At 44.5% G+C, this 19,923-nt stretch overlaps 1 protein-coding gene across 6 annotated transcripts in view; it reads left to right on the forward strand.

The window, feature by feature from the left end:
* Positions 1-2,042: 2,042 nt before the first annotated feature.
* EPB41L1 (erythrocyte membrane protein band 4.1 like 1) overlaps positions 2,043-19,923 on the forward strand; it is a 233,597-nt gene continuing 215,716 nt past the window's right edge. For 2 of the 6 annotated variants that reach the window (XM_063960307.1, XM_063960311.1), the window contains exon 1: positions 2,044-2,591. The gene's annotated coding sequence lies outside the window, so the exon portion shown is untranslated. Of the gene's footprint in view, positions 2,592-19,923 lie in introns of all 6 variants that reach the window. The other 4 variants (XM_063960310.1, XM_063960313.1, XM_063960309.1 and 1 more) reach the window with 3 other exon arrangements.

Consider the following 19,923-nt stretch of genomic DNA (forward strand, 5'->3'; position numbering starts at 1 on the left):
CATATCCAAAATACGTCCATACTTACACAAGACACTCCAAAAACTCTAATCCATGCTCTCATTATCTCCTGCATTGATTATTGCAATAGTCTCCTTACTGGTCTTACCAAAAAGAGACTCTCACCACTACAATCCATTCTGAATGCAGCTGCGAGGCTAATCTTCCTCGCAAGACGTTCATCATCTCCAAATACGCTCTGTCAGTCCCTCCATTGGTACCTGTATTTTACTGTATTCAATATAAAATACTTTTACTCACACACAAGGCCATTAACAATACTGATGCTGGAATCCCGCCCCCTTACAGTCCCGACAGTCAGCATGCCGACTAACAGAGACTATTCCCCATAGAGTGGGAATACAACCTGTGGCGAGCGCAGCAAGCCTGCAAGGGGCTTTATTGCACTCCCCCCCACCGGGCATCTAAAAGCCGGGATCCCAGCATCGGTATGGTAACCAGACATTCCCAACCCAACAAAACTACACCAATGTACATCTCTTTGCTTATCTCAAAATATCTCCCAACCCGATCTCTTCAGAAGATCTATGACTCTCATCCACACTCATTTCTTGCTCCTATTCACAATTGCATGACTTTCTTTGGGCTGCACCCACTCTATGGAATGCCCTACCACGCACAATAAGACTCTCCTCTAGTCTCCAAACCTTCAAGTGTTCCCTGAAAACTTATCTCTTTAGACAAGATTATCAAATTCCAGAACCACTCACATAACCTTCATATACATTCCTATCCAATTACATCCCCACTGTACAGTCCACACATATCCTCACATATTTTCTCTTTCTTTACTTTCCCTTCTTCCTGACCATGGTTCATCACTGCTGTGTGACCATATCATGCAGCCCACCGAGAACCTTTGCAATCTGCAAATAGATAGCATCTATCCTGGGCAATTATGCAACAGATAGCATCTATCCTTGTGTATCAATGCCTATTTCCCTATAGATTGTAAGCTTGTGAGCAGGTCCTTCCTACCTCTATGACTGTTTGTTAATGGCCAGTTTTGTTTTATGATTGTTGTTTTCATATGTAAAGCACAACGCAAGTTGCTGAGCTATAGAAGAAGCTATTAATAAATAAAATACATCTAGTATAATATTTTTTCAATTTGTGTATATCAGTGGTAATGCAATGGGTGTGCTGTGCACAATACTTCTAGCTCTTTCAAAAGTTTGATTAAAATATTTTCTGGTACATAACAACTATTGGCCAGATACGTTTTTTGGATTGCTAGCTACTGTCACGCACAGCTGACGCGAATACTCCTCAATACACAGCCTGCTGATAAAGTCACAAGGCAGGAAATGAATACACTGATGTCAGAGATTTCCATGTTTGTATAAGGAAATGTGTGATTATCAGTGAGAATGCTGCTGGGACAGTTGTGTGTATACCACATGTAGCCTGTTAAAGGTAGAGCACATGTCCACTGAGTAGACGTTATAAGATTGTAAGGCCTAGGACCTTTGCTTAAATCCCAGTGTGGTCTTCCTGATACAGCACAGATTGTATTACTATATCATGCTCTATGCCTCCATAGCAATTTTGGAGGACATACAGTATGTGCATCCACTTGGTGTGTTAAATAATTTGCTACGTAAAGATGTTCACCTACACCCAGGGAATTAGGGATCTATATTGTACTGTACCTTATTTTTCCTAATCAGATGGGGTGACTGAAGTTGAACAGAGACCAACAACAGCATTTGTAGGTCTCTCTTTAATATATCTCATATGTACAGTCAGATAGTATTGGTAACATTGCTGCACACAGTGACGCTGCTGAACCTAGAATGCCAGCAGTTCAGCTGCAGAGCCCATTAGCTTGATTGCAGTCATTGTGAGCCCCTGCAATCCAGATGAGGCTATTAACCCCTTCATGCTGCTGGTGTTTGGCATGGAACAGGATGAATCAGCAAGGGACAGTCTCTGTCATTAGAGGACAGTAGCACAGCAGTACAGAACGTAGAGACCAGTGATCACACACACACACACACACACACACACACACACACACACACACACACACACACACACACACACACACACACACACACACACACACACACACACACACTAGGTGGGGTGGGGCATCCCCTATCTATTGCACTCTAGCACACATACAGAAAAAAAAAAGAAGTAACAACCAATTTTTTTCATCTCAGGAGGCTGGATCTGTGTCTCCTGTGCCCAACCTCCCGTCTCCCTCCCTCTCTCTCTCTCTCTCTCTCTCTCTCACTCTCTCTCTCACCCTCCCTCTCTTCTTTCTCTCTCTCTCTCTCTCTCTGTACTCCAGCCTCCTTGTTTTCCTGCACTGCCCAACCTCTTCTGCAAGCATTACCTTTTGCAGTATCTCCCTGCGCTGCATTACAGATTCTTCTTTATTCAATTTTAAGCAAGAGGGATTAGGGCACACAGGAGACATTGCCACTGCACGATTTAATTGCCTTCTCGTATCTACCACTTTACGATTGCACATTTTGCAATGCTTTGCCTGTGGAGGATGCATTAGAAGAGATCTATGGCTCGTTGAAGGGTATCCCACCCAAAGCCCTCTCTCTGCTAACAGGTAAGTGACTGCTTTATCTATGGGGCGTGAAGGGTTAATCAACCTCTGTCATATATGGAGCAGAAGCCACTCTGTCATGTCGTAACCCCTTACTGCACAGGCCTCTCTGGTTCCCAACATGTTCAAATATTGGGAGACACTGTGTCTGGTTCCATCCCCAGATCCCCATGTAACCACCACCCTGGATTGTGCACATCACAAGCCATGAGATAATCCAGCAGCACACATCTGTCCGTGGCGGCAGTGCATGCACACACAGAGCTGTCATGATTCCACTCTGTCCATGTCACCTAGTTGCAGGGTGCTCCTGATGGTGGCTACTGTATTCTTATAGCATCTCTGCTGGTTTATTTTTAATCTGTGTCTGCCATTTTAACATATCAGCACACAGTAATATTGTTCCGCCCCACTATGTACGGAGATCATCTGTGTACACACATGCACACACCTACCTATCTGCAGATGCACATACACTCCCTCCTGTACAATGGTAATGCTAACACAATAGGTACAAGTCCAGAAATTCACACATAAACCGATTCAGCAAATGCTTCACTTCTCTTGCTAATCGGTAACCAGTTTAAACACCTTAACCATACAGTAATTAGATTACACATGCTTGTGTGACGGCGTCTACACCCATAAGGAGAGCTACACATGTATAGGAAACACTTTACACACCTGTACACAGATACATATGTTTGCCTTATTGTACAGTGACCAATACACATTTACAGATATCTCCCAACCACTCCCTTTACATTCTAGAGAGAGATATTCTTTGTACACACTGGGTGTGACACATTCAATATCATTTTGTTGCATAACACGGACTAGCAATCATTTATTAATAAAATGTGACTTTACTTACAATTCTTCATGATTTTTTATATTCCAAGTTACCTTTGTAATTACACATATACATTGTCACAAGTGCCATTTACCTATCTGATCAAACTGAGCAATAATGCCAAAGATGGTCTTTGGAAAAAAAAATAATAATAATAATATAGTAATAGTATGTGCTAATCTTACTTCAACCAAGACTTTGGGCTGCATAGTAAGTATACTGATAATATTACTATATTGATACTATTTTTTTAGAATTATGTAAAATTATGCATTTATTATATGTGTATTGGTGGTTGTAAAGTGGGCTGTCAAATTAATAGGTTCTGGTATGAATGGTCAACCATGTTAAGGTCAACATTCATTAGGTTGACCACTATTGGTCGGCATAGACATGGTCGACATGGACTAATAGTCAACACGTGGAAATGGTCGACACAGCTTTTTTTTTTTTTTACTGTTTTTTTGTTTAATTTTTTTCCGTAACATGACCAGGAACCCCAATTCGTGCACCGCGTCCCCTTGTATGCAGGTTACCGTTCCCAGTCGTAGTCCACGTGGATTGTAAAGTATGAAAGTAAAAAATCAATGGGAAAAAACCATGTCGACCTTTTCATGTGTCCACCTGTCCTGTGGTGACCATTTTCACCTGTCGACCATATGTCCATATCAACCATGTCAATGTCAACCAATAGTGATCGACCTAATGACTGTCGACCTTAACATGGTCGACCATCCAAACGGATACCAAATTAATACTATTAGCTGTTGTTTAATTAATGCAAAACCTTTCATATTACAACAGTAATATTGATCATTACCATTCCCCCACAATATGACGTTGTTTTAATCTTATTTTCTCCCTTTACATGATATTATTAATAATCTTGGGTTGTGCTGGAATAAATTGCCGCTTTAAAAAACACCATTTACTAGAAATACCCATAAATCCTAGCTACATGTATCTTTTTTTTTTTGTCTTTTCTTAAAACAACATATAACTAAACTAGCAATGTCTTGTCTCATTAGCTGGGAAAAAGCCCTTTAATGATTAAATGACACCATACCGGCCTAAAGATCCTTGTATAATTATTAGCCATTTAGTGATTTTCTTTTCCTTGCTGGGCATAACTATGACAGAGAGACATGTCAGAGGTTAGTATAGCATCTGTTGTTTGATCATTTTTACTTTGCAGACCGTGCTGCCTGCAGCTGAGGTCACAAGGCCCAAACACATGTAGTCATATTTAAATATCCCCTTAAGCAAAATTAATCCTTTCTGTATTTTTATATGATGTATATTTGACAGTAAAAGGCGCCATTAGCGGTGAGGTGGGGAGCAACTGAAGTTCAAGTGATGTGTTTCTGAGTGGGTATAATAAAAAGATAAGGGGGTGGGGTGGTTGTGTAGATATATATTTAGGATAGAAAACAACTGAAAGGCCTCTTTGTAATCTGCTATTCTTGCTTGGCGTGTTTTGTTGAGTTTTCCACTCTGCAAATAAAAGAGCATTTACAGAAGATAAACTGCTCATCCGCCTATACTGTGTGCTGCTGGTAGTGGAACTGGTTAAAGGGGCAAGTTTATACTATGTGTTTGTACAGATTTCATCGCACAGATTGTTGCAGCTAAAATTAAAGAGCTGGGAAAAAAAATGAAAGCTGTGAAGTATCTTTATAGTTTAAAGCAAAATGAATGTTTACTCTTCCTGTTCCGTTTTAATAAAATGTTGCGTTATGAACTGTAGTCATGCTTTAATCTGAAACAGTAACTGTATGGATGCACAACTGGCAAGATGCGCATCATTTAAGCAGTTGGATTGGTTGCTGTGTTGGTTCCATTAAGTTTTTGCCAGAAACTCCTGTATTCTGAATTATTATCATTGAACGCTGTAATCCAGACAATCTGTTCTGTAATTATGGAACTAGAGGTTTCAGCATGTCCTGTCACCCTGTGGAATGCTGCAACAGTTGCCGCAACTACTAGAGAGTCACAGGTTTCAACGTTTCCTCAAGTCATATTATTTTTAAATCCAGTATGAAAAAAAACAACAACATAATTTTGGGCAAAAATATGACAGCCCACGCATGTCCCAGAAAAGCAAGCGCTGTGCCTAATTACAGGACTCCTGAGGAAGAGTTTTGTTGTTTCTAAACAAGTTTACATTTGCCATCAGTTAGTGTCCACTCAATATGACAGTTCTGCATAACTGGGCATGGTATGTATTCTCCATCGTTACATTTCTGGCCTCACTGGTCATAATTTATTATCTTTATGCAGATTTCCATTCATCAGATGTATCTACTTTCACAGAATATGTTGCTTTTTGAACTGGCAATTAAGCATTTTTAGACCTTATTTGTCACAATTACAGCTAATGCAGGCTCAAAAAGACAGCCAGTTAGTTCAATGTACATCAAATCATAGATGCAGGCTGTTAGTGACCATTTCTGACTCTTAATGGGCGTTATCCAACTATATTTATGGATCTCCTTCATACTGTTTAGCCATACATATGTATATATGTTTATGGCCAGATCTTAAAGTGGTCTAGCCAACCTATGGTCTTGCCAAGAGGCTAGGGCAGTCAGTATATTGCCAGAGTAATCAAGATCATAGGTTTCTTCTTCACCTATCACTGGTAGAAACCCTCACTTCATACAGTTATTTTAGGTTATTCATATAGTAAGACATTTTCAAACTCCCTATTTCACTTCGCTGTATCTACTACACACCTTCCAAAATCTATTCATCTTCCCAAATCTCATAGGTCTGTTTATCCAGTCCGACCATCTTGATGTCTATTCATAACATAGATGATACTTCCTTCACTTCCGTGATCTCAACTTATTTGTCCAAACAGTTCCTAAATGCCCTTTTCAATGTACCACTTTCCAAACATCATAAGTCTCTTCTTAAATTATTCAGGCATTCAAAATCTCACAGGACTCTCCTGATGTTTGCAGAGCTTTTGAATCCTGTCAGGTTTCTTACATCTGAGGAGATACTTTCCAGCCTCTACAGGTCTTTGTAGCTGTCAGTTATGCTCTTCAGAGATATCTAATATACCCCTTTCACACTGCAGCTTTGACCCGGGTTATTATCACGGCTCGGTGTGAAAGTGTCCCCGAAACTGGGTACAGTGACACAGGAATCCAACTTGGGTAGCTTGCAGGGCTGGTCCCAGGAAAGACCCATGTTAAGGGGCAGTGTGAATGGGAAACCCAGGTCATCTGATCACGATCCTGTTTACAACATAGGGTGAACCGGATTCCATGCGCCGGCAGAACAGTTCCACTGTGCGCCGACCAGGGAATAACCCATGTCGGAGCTGTGACATGTTCCAAATTCCAGGTCAAACCTGGGACTTTGGTGTGATATTAGACTTTAGTGGTTGGCTCAGAAAATTTCCTAGCTGATACATATTTAAAATATAACCAATGTGTGGTCCTTTGTCCAAAGAGAGCTAAGTTACCGCTTTGCAGGGAAAGTCTGAAGGCTAGCCGGTTGTCTAATGTGGAACTGGTAGACCAGATTTGGTCTTTCAGTTCCACTTAGTAAAAAAAAAAAAAAAAGTAACATTAAAATTATAATATCAAAATTATAATAAAAAGTCGTTATAAAAGTAGAAATTGATGTTAAGAAAATTATATAATTAAAGAGAAAAAATATTGTTCTTTGACAAAAAATGCTTATTCAAAGCATATTCAATTTTTTTTGTTTTCATTAATGAATTTTCGCTGTCACTGGTGTATTCCCAGAAACTGCCTTTATAACACCAGTGGCATTGCACCAGTGCTGTGCATATGATATGTTGTCAACCTCTCCTCTAGAGTATGCAACCTTACTTCCAAGGTTTCTTTAAGTTATTTTGTGTGCGCGGCTATTCCAAGGTTACAAGTCATATATGCTGGTATAAAATGTTGGTAGTGGACTGATAATACTGGCCGAGTCATATTTTGAGGCTGCTAGTATGTTCAGTTTTCAAAATACAGTATGTAAAGTGCATTGAGCCGTATAAAGGTGCTATATAAAAAAACAAGAATTAATATCTGTCCTCTTATTTATAAGACATACATGTATTACATATAAATTATGCAATCATCAGTGCCTGAAATGGCCATAATAGTACTGTTGGCTTCCTTACTTACAGGATAATTACGTCGAATGGCTTTGATCAGAGCTGCATACCTGATATTGTACATCAGTTGGATTTATTTCATGTGGTTATCAAAGAGAGGCTCAGATAATGCCCAAGCGGAAGCCTATGAGGGCTGTAATAGAACTGCAGTCTGACATTTAGATACCCCCACCCCTTGGTATGCCAACACAGAAATGGGTGACTCCATGCATATTAAAATTGTGAGAACTGATGTTGGCAAGCATGATGTTAGGGCTATACCTGTGTGCCAACAGTGATTTGCTCTAGTGCATTCCAAGCAGATTGCTCACGGAGCACAATAGTGATCGCTGCTCTCTGTGTTAGTGTGTTTCGTTCATTTCCCACAACCTAATTCACTAGTGCAGCATGCACCATAAATTCAGAATGTAAATCATGTTTAGTGGCTCTCATTTCAGTCCTCAGCAGTCTCCTAAGATGCAAAGACACTGCTAAGGCAATCACTTTATTGCTGGTAATATGCTATAGTGACCTAATATTTATTTGGCCTGTTGGTTGCTACTTGACTATACACTCTTTTAACCTTTGACAATATGATAATATCATATTGAAAATTATATTTTAATTATTCCACAGATCTTCAGTCCTAAGAAAAACCCTCTGTATATGGGATAGTACCAAATAATTATAACACTTGGATAGATCCACTAAATAGTTATCAGGAAAATAGGACTAAAAGGGGTATGGTAAATATACGTACAGAAATGCTTTAGGTGTGCCTTTAGTAGGTGACGGTTCTGGAAAAGCAAGTTCTTGCAACCAGTTATGGAATTATACATTTGGGAGCATCTATGTTTTGTTTCCCAAATCACACAGTGGGCCTAATTCAGACCTGATCGCAGCAGCAAAATTGTTCTCTAATGAGAAAAACCTTGGGGGTCATTCCGAGTTGATCGCTCGCTAGCAGTTTTTAGCAGCCGTGCAAACGCATTGTCGCCACCCACTGGGGAGTGTATTTTCGCTTTGCAGAAGTGCGAACGCTTGGGCAGCATAGCGCCTGCAAAATCTTTTTGTGCAAAACAAGACCAGCCCTTTTGACGTCACACACCCGCCCAACGAACGCCCAGCCACGCCTGCGCTTTTCTAAGCACTACCTGAAAACGGTCAGTTGACACCCAGAAACGCCCACTTCATGTCAATCTTCCTGCGTTCGGCCGTGCGACAGGAATGTTCGTTAGACTCTGTGCAAACCCACGATGCTCATTGAACCTGTACAACGCGCCTGCGCATTGCGGTACATACGCATGCGCAGAAATGCAGATTTTTAGCCTGATCGCTGCGCTGCGAACAACGGCAGCTAGTGATCAACTCGGAATGATTCCCATGTGGACTGCAGGTGTGGCAGATATAACATGTGCAGAGAGAGTTCAGTTTGGGTGGGTTATTTTGTTTCTGTGCAGGGTAAATACTGGCTGCTTTATTTTTACACTGCAATTTAGATTTCAGTTTGAACACACCACACCCAAATCTACCTCTCTCTGCACATGTTATATCTGCCCCCCTGCAGTGCACATGGGGGGTCATTCCGAGTTGATCGTAGCTGTGCTAAATTTACCACAGCTACGATCATCTTCCCTGACATGCGGGGGGACGCCCAGCACAGGGGTGTAGTACGGTATGCCGGCGCTCGGGCTCCCGGCGACCAGCATACCGGCGCCGGGAGCCCGACCGCCGGCATGCCAACAGCGAGGCGAGCGCAAAGGAGCCCCTTGCGGGCTCGCTGCGCTCGCCGCGCTGTGGGCACGGTGGCGCGCTACGCGCGCCACACTATTTTATTCTCCCTCCAGGGGGGTCGTGGACCCCCACGAGGGAGAATAGCTGTCGGTATGCCGGGTGTCAGGATTCCGGCGCCGGTATACTGTGCGCCGGTATCCCGACATTCGGCATACTGAAGACCACCCCAGCACAGGGCTAGTCCGGCCCGCATGTCAGTCCACCCCCCCCCGCAGAAGTGCAAAGGCATCGCTCAGCAGCGATGCCTTTGCACTTCAAGCTTTAGCTTTGCACTTCAGCTTTAGCGTGCTGGCCGGGAACTACTCATCGCTCCCCGGCCCGCAGCGTCTGCGTGTGACGTCACGCAGCCGCTGCGGCCCACCCCCCGTTCGGTCCGGCCACGCAAGCATTGGCCGGACTGCACCCACAAAACGGCCGCCGTACCGCCCCCTCCCGCCGAGCAATCGCCTCTGCCTGTCAATCAGGCAGAGGTGATCGCATCCCTGCTACGGCGTTCGGCCGTCTGACATGCGCCGGCGCACTACGGCACTGGCGAATGCACAGTAAGGACCCGTTTGCTCTGCTGCGTTAAAAAGCAGCGAGCGAACGGGTCAGAATGACCCCCATGGTTTTGCCCAACTGCTAACAAATTTGCTGCTGCAATCAACTCTGAATTAGGCCCACAGTTTTGCCCATTAGATAACAATTTTGCTGCTGCGATCAGGTCTGAATTAGGCCCATTGTTCTTAACTCTTAGGGCTCTATTAAATAATAGTGTACATATTGTCCCGAATAGTTTTGGACAATATTGACAAAATATTTTTTTTTATCTCATTATTTCTCCCAATAAACTTTGCAGGAACAGTGGTTGCATTACCACGCTGTCCTTGCAAAGTTTCTGGTGGCATTGTTTTTGGAAGTCCTATATTTTGTCCTGCACTTGCTCCAACTTCTAGTTGTTGATGCGCAGCCTAATGATCCAGCTGTTGAGCAGCATTACATCACATGTGTGATGTGTGGCTGCCGCAGGGAGAAGACATGGGCGCTGTATTCCTCCTGGTTTATATCAACAAACATACCTGTTTATTTACTATCAAAATCCACTAGGATTAATTTTTATGTGTACATGTTTGAATATATATACATGTATATATATATAAAAACAACATGTATACATATAAATATATGCTAGTGCGGTGGTCCCAAAACTTTTTTAAATCACAGCACCCTAGAGTATCAAAAACATTTTCACGCACCCCTAGGCCAAAAGTTTTTTATTGAGAAATTTAGAAATAAATATACAATTAATGTTTATATAAACTCCTTGGGGTCACTTGTGCGGTGAGGGACAAGATTTCCTTCTGTTTGTACACGTATTTTATGATTGACAGCCACCAGCACTGGTTTTGACCATAAATAATTTTAATTTGCGAAAAGTTTGATTGCACGGGTGTTCGCAAGGTGATTGACAAGAAGAGAACGTTCGTGGGTGGTAACTGAGTGTTTTCTGGGAGTGTCAGCAAAAACACAGGCGTTTCCAAGCATTTTCAGAGTGGATGTGTGACGTCAGCTCCGGCCCCGATCAGCCTGATTGCTTTGCACTGGAGGAGTAAGTATTGGGCTACGCACAGACTGCACACACTGCATAGAATAGAAAAACATTAGATGGTGAGTGTGATGCGAACAGTTTTGCGGCTCTCCGCTGACTGAGGGGAACTTTTGCACAGCGTACAAATGCATTCGCACACTTGCATGGGGAAAATGTTCACACACACCCCCCGCCCCCCTCCCCCGGGCGGCGACGATCTGATCGCAGGACAGTGTAATTTGCAGCACAGCGATCAGGTCTGAATTAGGCCCTATGATAGCAAATAAACAGGTACTATGTGTAAGTTGATATAAACCAGTGAGGATACAGCACCCGTGGAGGGAGTTTCAACATCCTGCAGGGACTAATGGGAAACTGTCCTTCTGTCCTCGCAGTTTTTGTGTTAGTAAACGATTTTCTTCATATAATGCCATTCTGAGATGGCGTTATAGAAAGTATTCTTTTAGGGAGTTTTTTTGCCATTTTCCTGCTTGCTGAACAGTAGAAAAGTGTAGAGAGCAGTAGTGCGATATTGTACGAGACGGGTATTATCGGAGAAGATAATTGCATTATCTTATCTGTTAACCCTATGCTGAATAGCGGGAATACTTAAAAAATGCGGTACTTTAGTAGAAATGCAATTGCTGAATAGAGCCCTTAGTCTCACGCAATCTGCACACAAAATGCCAATGTTCATATAGTTAAGCAATTATTTGCAACTGTGCATGCATGAAAACTCTGACAACCCCTATAGCGCATGCGTTACACAGAGTGTTCGCACAGAGGTGCTTCTGCGTTCAGCTCAGATAGTATCAGAAAAAAATTGGAAAAGTGATGAGCAGCAAGTAGGAGGTGGCTAGGGGTGCACCCAAACATGGTGCGCTCAGTGGGCGTGTTACGGGAGTGTCACAGGCTTGTCAGCGAAAGCAGCAAGCATAGGTCAGATGGAGAAATTACACCTGCCGTAGGGCTGTTGCAAGTTTTGATGGTGCGAACAATAAGGATTCAGTATAAGGTGTATAAGAATGTTATATAAGAATATACCAGTCAGTATTACTGTGTTCTTCTGAACTAAAAGTGTGTGTCTCAATCCTTGCACATTCGGCCGCATGGATGTACACAAGGGAAGGAGTCTGTAGCGGCATTTGCATAAAGTCGACCGCCAATAGACACTGCTTTTGTGCACTCCAAATCAGCCATGTAAATGGGAAAAATAATGGGCCAAAGGTTTTTGCTGCATTCAAGTAACCACCCTTGGTTGAAGGGTGTGTAAATTCTTGGCGGGACGCAGGTTTCATTGTAGCTCACTGGTTGGTACCAGATGTGCTGTTCATGTCTCAGCCTGTGTAGTCAAGGCGTCAAGGGGGCATATCAGGGTGTGTGAAGAGTTCAGGCGTGCAGAACCTATATTATAATTTATGAATAGCAATGATTTTGTTATGTAAACATGATATCTTTACAGTACACGTAACATCATGTGCACATTGCACAAACAGCAATATTCATTTGCATTACACATCAGAAAAGCTGTCAAGATAGTTTGACGTTACTCTATGAGACATGTAGAATGTGTGAATGTATCTGCCACATGTGTTTTATACAGTAATACTCAAATTAAGTTTCTCCTGAAAGGAAATAGTGATGAACTATTCTGAAATAAGAAGATCAACGTATTTGTAGTCTAATGAGAAACAAATTCAGGAATACTTAGCTGCTAGAAGTGCATGGCTTTATTGTTCATATCCTATAGTTAATATTTATCATATATTAGATCACTATAGTTGAGGCAGTATGTTCCATGCACTATTCAGCCTCTGCAAATAAAGATGCTGTGGCTTCAGTATAAGCAGTGCTGAGCCTGGCAGATGCTCCGAGTTACCATAGCCTTCCATAGAGCAAACGGTCAATATTCTGATAATGGAGGTTCAGTAATAGCTCTACAATTGTATTTTCAGTAGCAGCCTTGAGCAACACAATAATTTATTTGATTCCCAACTTTCCTGATGGGAATCAAATAAATTTGTAGCTTTCTTCTATTTATCTGTGTTTTTGTATTGACATTACATTAGGCCTTTACTATAGTGAGATCAAGTTTTTGGAAAGATAGACAAGGCTTGGAAGGGAAGTGCAATCACAGGCCAAGTACATTATGCTCATTTTTGCATAATTGTATCTGAAGGTGTCTACAACAGCTCCACACCGCTCTCTGTAACTGTGTAGGCTGCTCTGCCCATGGCTGGTATCCGCACCAAGGGTGCACCTCCCTGTGTCCGCACAATGGCACCATGTCCCGGCAGTATGGTCTGTGTAAGTGCCGTCAATCTTCAGGCTCTGCACTTTGTCTGCAGCTCCAGGGGACCCCATTTGGCGCCAAGGCAGGGTCTTTAATAGCCTCTGCCTGTCCTTTTCCTGTCATTACAAGCTCCGCAAAGTCTCTGCATCCACTGACATTATCTTACCTCTGAATCGTCCTAGACTAAGCAGTGCATCCTCGTATTGGAATTTTGCAGGACCATCTTGGAGCAGTCCTTCATGAGCGCCACCATTTTGCGTAGACCCGTTTTTAGTCAGCACCTGTGGTCTCCTGATCATGAAGTACTAGGAAGACCAAGGTGCTACATTTATTTTCTACAGATCAGTGTATTATACACTGATCAGTGTGTGTATCTTTATTATGATGTTAAAATGTTTCAATTCTTGTAAATATTATGTTTAGAAATAGTAAGTTCTGATGTCATTGCTAATAATTGGTGGGTTCTGTTACCATGAGGAGTTCAGTGTTCATTAGGAAAACTGTCCATTACTGTATAAGGAATAATGCTTCTTCCTATTGTCATTTATTATGGACATTAGCAGTAACCTTGGAATCCTATGACCTGTTTTAAAGCACTTTGCCTGCTGCCGGAACTCCTTCGTGGATTCTAATATTCATATAGATGTAATTTACAGTAGTGATGCATTATACCCTATTACAGACCCTGAGTATTATATGCAATAAGTAATGTGTGTATCCATCTTATGCAGAGTAGTGCGTTTAGTCTGTTATATACACAGAACAGCTTGTGTCTGTATTATACACAGAACAGATTTCAGTCAGTATCCCTGTTCTCCAGGTCAGTGACCTCCTGTGTGAGTTATAAACAGCCTGAGCTTGTGTGTTTTTGCTGCTTGGATGTTAGTGACATTTTGGTCAGCCATTGATACATTAGCACATAACTCCCAATTTTCCTGATTAGCTGGGACAGACCCGATAGGATTTTGGCCCTCATTCCGAGTTGTTCGCTCGCTAGCTGCTTTTAGCAGCCGTGCAAACGCTAAGCCGCCGCCCTCTGGTAGTGTATCTTAGCTTAGCAGAAGTGCGAACGAAAGGATCGCAGCGCTGCTACAAAAAAAGATTGTGCAGTCTCTGAGCAGCTCGAGACCTACTCCTAGCTTGCGATCACTTCAGACTGTTTAGTTCCTGTTTTGACGTCACGAGCACGCCCTGCATTCGGCCAGCCACGCCTGCGTTTCCCCAGGCACGCCTGCGTTTGTATCTGACACGCCTGCATTATTACACATACTCCCCGAAAACGGTCAGTTACCTCCCATAAACACCCACTTCCTGTCAATCACTCTGCGGCCAGCAGTGCGACTGAAAAGCGTCGCTAGACCTTGTGTGAAACTGCATCGGCTGTTGTGAAAGTACGTCGCGCGTGCGCATTGCGCAGCATACGCATGCGCAGAAGTGCCTTTTTTTGCCTGATCGCTGCGCAGCAACCGAAAACAGCTAGCGTACAACTCGGAATGACCACCTTTAACTGTTGGTAGGCCACCCAGCATTGGCCTGCCACATATTGGGACAAGCTGCGCCCAAAAATTTGGAATGCAATTCCCATGTTGAGTACATTCCATATTCCCTTAGTGTACCCATCTATCTTCCCCTGCCCTCTCAGCTTGCTGCATGCACCATTGGCAGGTTCCCCGTGGACATATATTAATAATTCATATTACATCACTTTCCTCTCAAATTCCGTGCAGTTGGGTTACATGTGGCTACTATTGGAATGCAGAGACAGCCTAAATCGGGACAGTTGGGAATGATGTACAGTATTAGGGCTCATTAACTACATCTTGCACTGAACCTCATCAACCAATACCTGTACCTTTTATGAGTCACTTAGGGCCTAATTCAGATCTGATCGCTGGGCTACGTTTTTTGCTGTCCTGCGATCAGATAGTCACCGCCTACAGGGGGAGTGTATTTTCGCTGTGCATGTGTGCGATCCTATGTGTTAGTTGAGCTGCTAAAAATCAGTTTGTGTAGCCCAGGACTTACTCTTCCAGTGCGATTGAATCATGCTGATTGGGGCCGGAGCTGACGTCAGACACCCTCCCTCAAAACGCTTGGACACGCCTGCATTTTTCCGGACACTCCCTGTAAACGGTCAGTTGTCACCCACAAACGCCCTGTTCCTGTCAACTTGCGTACGCCTGTGCGAATGGATCCTTTGCACCATCCCGTCGCTGACCGGCGAAGCCCATTGTAGCTGTCCAACGCACCTGCGAATTGCGGTGCATATACATGCGCAGTTTGGACCTGATCACCCGCTGTGTGAAACTCAAAACGCACAGCAGAGATCAGATCTGAATGACCCCCTTAGACTGGGACTATTAGCAGTCAGGAAATTCTACAACATGACATGTTTTAGGAACATGACAGCCAATTTAGGGGATGTAGTCAAAATCTTGACATCACAATGTTGACAGTTATGATGTTCACACTGTCGTAATTGGGTGTGGCCTGCTGCCTAGCTGACTAAGACGTTTCCCAGCGGAGCTCGTGCTATTGCTGGCACATTAACCCCTTTATTGACGGCCTACCCGGGATTTACAGACCCCAAAGCTCTACTGCCCCATCTCTGAGCCTTATTATCTGGAGGGGGAGAGTTGCGGAGCCGGGGAGCAGGTTTCTCCTGCTCCTGCAGGTTGCGGCCTCCCACCTATACTAAAGCCGGGACCTAAATTTCGGACGTCCCACGGCCGGGCACCTGAGGGCTCCGTGAGCTGGACGGACGCGAGCGGCCCCCGCTGCCAACACTCACCCCTTCTGCAAGCCGCTGCCGGGAGCCGAGAGGCAGTGGTCGAGTCCCTGGAGCCGGGAGCCGAGCACCGAGTGGAGCCGCGGAGGTGCCTGCGACTGTCCGGTGCCGGCGGCCATCTTGGTAGGGGCAGCGAGAGGAGCGCGGATGCCGCGCTTGTGTAAGCAGCTCGTCCGTCATATAAATCCCCCACTGTGGATGCCTCAGCGTGGCCTGGGGGACTAGTATCATCCCCCGGGAGCGGGGACCCCTGGGCTGCCTCCTGCTGGTACAGAGGCTCAGTGACGGTGGCCATCTTGGAGGTGGCAAGAAAAATTTAACTAGGCAGAGCTGCTGCTGCTTGTTACACCTCCTATATATCAGAGTAGGGGAAACCAGGCCTTGTAAGCTAAATAGCCTTCAGATCACACACTCCTCAGTGCCTCCCTGGTTGTACGTGAGCCTCTACATTGCAGACCCTGGCTGCTGGCTGGTCCAGGCTGGGAGTTTTGAGGTGTGGAGCTGGGGAAGGCTCATAGCGCCCATGCCCCCACTTTGTTCTCATACATATAATCTGACCTTCCCGGATGACGCTGGTTTGCGACCATTGCTAACAACCACAGTGCCTATGGTGCGGCTTCACCGTGAGGATATGTCCTTCTAACATTATGTCTGCCTCACCGTCGCTTCCTACCTGAGTAACCATTTGCTAAGGTCATCCTTCACTCACCTATATGATCTACTAATCCCCCTTGGGCCTTCTCGACATGCCTCCAAAGAAGACGAAGGGGTCTAAATCTGCTCCGCAAGTGAATTTCTTTGGACCCTCCTCCTCGGGTGCTAAGCCCCGCTCTTCCCTTCCCTCACCTACCCCGGCTCAACCGTCTCAAACTACTTCATCACCACTGTACAACTCGGCTAACGCCGCACCAGTTGATATGGATTCCCTTGACGGTCCGGTTACGCTACGTTCTATTCACTCCCTGTTAGCCTCTTTCAAGTCTGATATTTCGGCCGAGCTTAAATCTAACATCCAATCTCTTCGCTCAGACATCTCTGAAATTGGTACCAGGACTGACCATATTGAGCATAAGATGGAGGAGTTGGTCATCGCACAATGACCTGATCACCGCTCACGACTCTCTCCTAGAGGAAGTCTCCTACATCAGCGAGAAAACTACGGATTTAGAGGACCACTCACGTAGGAACAACATCAAAATAAGAGGCATCCCTGATGCTGTTTCTAATGCTGACCTATATGACTACGCCACTGACCTCTTTCATAAGTTGTTACCTGATGCTCCTCTTCCTGATCTTTTGATCGACAGGATTCATAGACTTCCGAAGTCAAGACAAGCACCTGCTCAAGCCTCCCGTGATACCCTTCTCAGAGTCCACTTTTTTCACATTAAAGAGAAGATCTTGCGTGCAGCAATGCCCTCCTCACCTACTGCGACTTGCCTAGATTCTCTTCAGCTTTTCTTGGACCTGTCCCCAGCGACTCTGGCCAAAAGACGGTCATTTTCCGATATTACAGCAGCCTTAAGGAAAGCTACGGTCCAATATAAATGGGGATTCCCTACTAAGCTGATAGAACTGCGTAATGGTACTACTACTATTATCAACACCCCTGAGGATGGACCTAAAATCTTGAAAAAATGGGACATCCTTATTGATATGCAACCCACTCCCTCCGCTACGTCACCGAAAAGAATCGCTCAAGAACGGACATTAGTTCCGGGCTGAAGCTATCCTTGTGATGTTCATAAGACAGCTATTGTTTAGCTTTTTCTCTTTACAGGTTTATCTGTGTTTGCCTGATTATTGCCTTATAGGCTATGTTATTTGTCTTATATTCTAATGTTCTCGTCAATATTATGCCGAGATAGAACCGTTCTCATTTCTTGTTTTAATTGCAATGCATGTGTCCCCTTCTTTTCATTTTGGGATGACCTTACTTTACTTTTCTTTTTTTTTGTTAATTACTAGCTGCTGCTCATGCTCTGGTTTGGAAACGGCGGTGAGTATTTTTGGACAACCTTCCACCCACCCGTATTTGCCCGTCACGATACCCGTGTGACGGTGTCTCTAGCTCCTCTATGGATGCTATTTCTGTTTTTTCCCCCTGTTTGGTTTTTTGTTCTGTTTTCTTTTTTTATGTCCTTTTCTTTATTGATGCTGACTTTGTTTCCTTTTTTTTGAAGAGCTATGTCGATGTGCATTGTGCTTTGACGCAATTGCTTCTGATGCTTTCTGCTGTGCTATGTACCACTATGTCACACCCTCCCCCATGGCCACTTTTTTAAGTCTTAATGTCAAAGGGCTCAACTCACCCCACAAGAGGCGTTTGTGTCACGATCCGGGTATCTGGACGCCATTTCTTACCCATCAGATGCCTCCTAAGGCTGGCTCAGCGCTCCAGGACCGGATCCCATCTGTTATCCTGATGTGTACATTCCTGTATCCTCTCCTGTCACTCTGGGACGCTGTCACAGTAAACGCCATATTACACCTGGCATGGCGTCTCCCGCGGCCTCCGCCGCCGTCCCTGAACTTCTGCATGCAGAGTGTCTGAGTGGCGATTACGTCAGCCGCGGCCTCCGCTGTGTCCGCGTGGTTGGATGTGCATCTGTCAGTCTGGCGCCTCCTGTCTCCGGTGGCCGGCGCCGCCATTACTGTTTTCATTACCACATGGATTACAAACCAAACTTCCCTCCAAGTGTCTGCATGGGCGCAGCCATCTTGGATTCTGTCAGCTGATCATTTCCACCAATCTGTTCTCAGTATTGATAATCTGCATAATTGCCTAGCCAATCCCTTCCTTGCTGCAGGTATAAATACACTGTGCCTGAGCAAGGAAGGCGTCAGTGCTTTGGTTGTCAAACCTAGTTCCTGTTTGTCTCTCTCCTGTGATTGTCTTCCAGGTTCCAGCTCCTGTCTCAAGACTTCCACCATAGAGACCCGCACCAGCATTCCACCTGCGGTGTAGCCTGACTCTCCAATCCATTGTGGATTCATCTGTTTCCAGCTACAACATTACCTGCTTCCAGCTCAGCTTCCAGCAGAGTACAGCTTCCCTTAAAGGGCCGGTGTCCTTTCTACACTTTACCACTCTCCACCGGTATTATTATTTCTCCGCTCTCAAATTCTACATTTCAGTTCATATTTCATCGCTCCCAAGTTCATTTATTATTTAACTGGTTCCAGCCAGTATCCACTCCGTGCTAACAACAGTCTGGTTCCAGCCAGTATCCTCAGCAGCTGTTTTATCTTCAGCAACCCAGCTTTTCCTGGAACACCAGCTGGCACAATCCTGGGTTATCTCCATTGCTACAGTCGGGCCTGGTAAGGACTTTCCATCTAGAAGATCATAAGAACTATCTCACACTACCAGTGCCCTGTGGCTCCTGCCATCCTGTAGTACCCAGGAACTGTATTTATTCTTTGCTGACTTTTACGTTTTCTTTTACTGCTGCTGTGTTGCGGAGTTGTCATAATAAACATCATTGACTTTTATCCAAGTTGTCGTGGTCACGCCTTCGGGCAGTTATTATTCATGTTACTTACATGTCCAGGGGTCTGATACAACCTCCCAGGTTCCGGTACATCTCAGCCCCTACAACTGAGGCTGCCTCCCGTCAGCTCAGGCCCTCAGTTGTGACAGTAAGCACTGACCTAATGAATCCAGCCGGAGACCAGGATCAAGCGGCCAGGCCGATGCAAGAACTGGCAGCCCGACTAGAACATCAGGAGGCTGCACAGGGCCACATCATCCGCTGTCTCCAGGATCTCTCTACTCGGCTGGATGGGATTCAGACAACTCTCCGTGGATCAGGCGCGTCTGGTGCGTCAACCACAGTGACTCCAGCTATAACCCCACCCACCTTACCCATTTCTGCTCCACGTCTTCATCTTCCAACGCCAGCAAAATTTGACGGATC

This window comes from Pseudophryne corroboree, chromosome 3 (assembly GCF_028390025.1).
Source record: "Pseudophryne corroboree isolate aPseCor3 chromosome 3, aPseCor3.hap2, whole genome shotgun sequence".
Classification (NCBI taxonomy): domain Eukaryota; kingdom Metazoa; phylum Chordata; class Amphibia; order Anura; family Myobatrachidae; genus Pseudophryne; species Pseudophryne corroboree.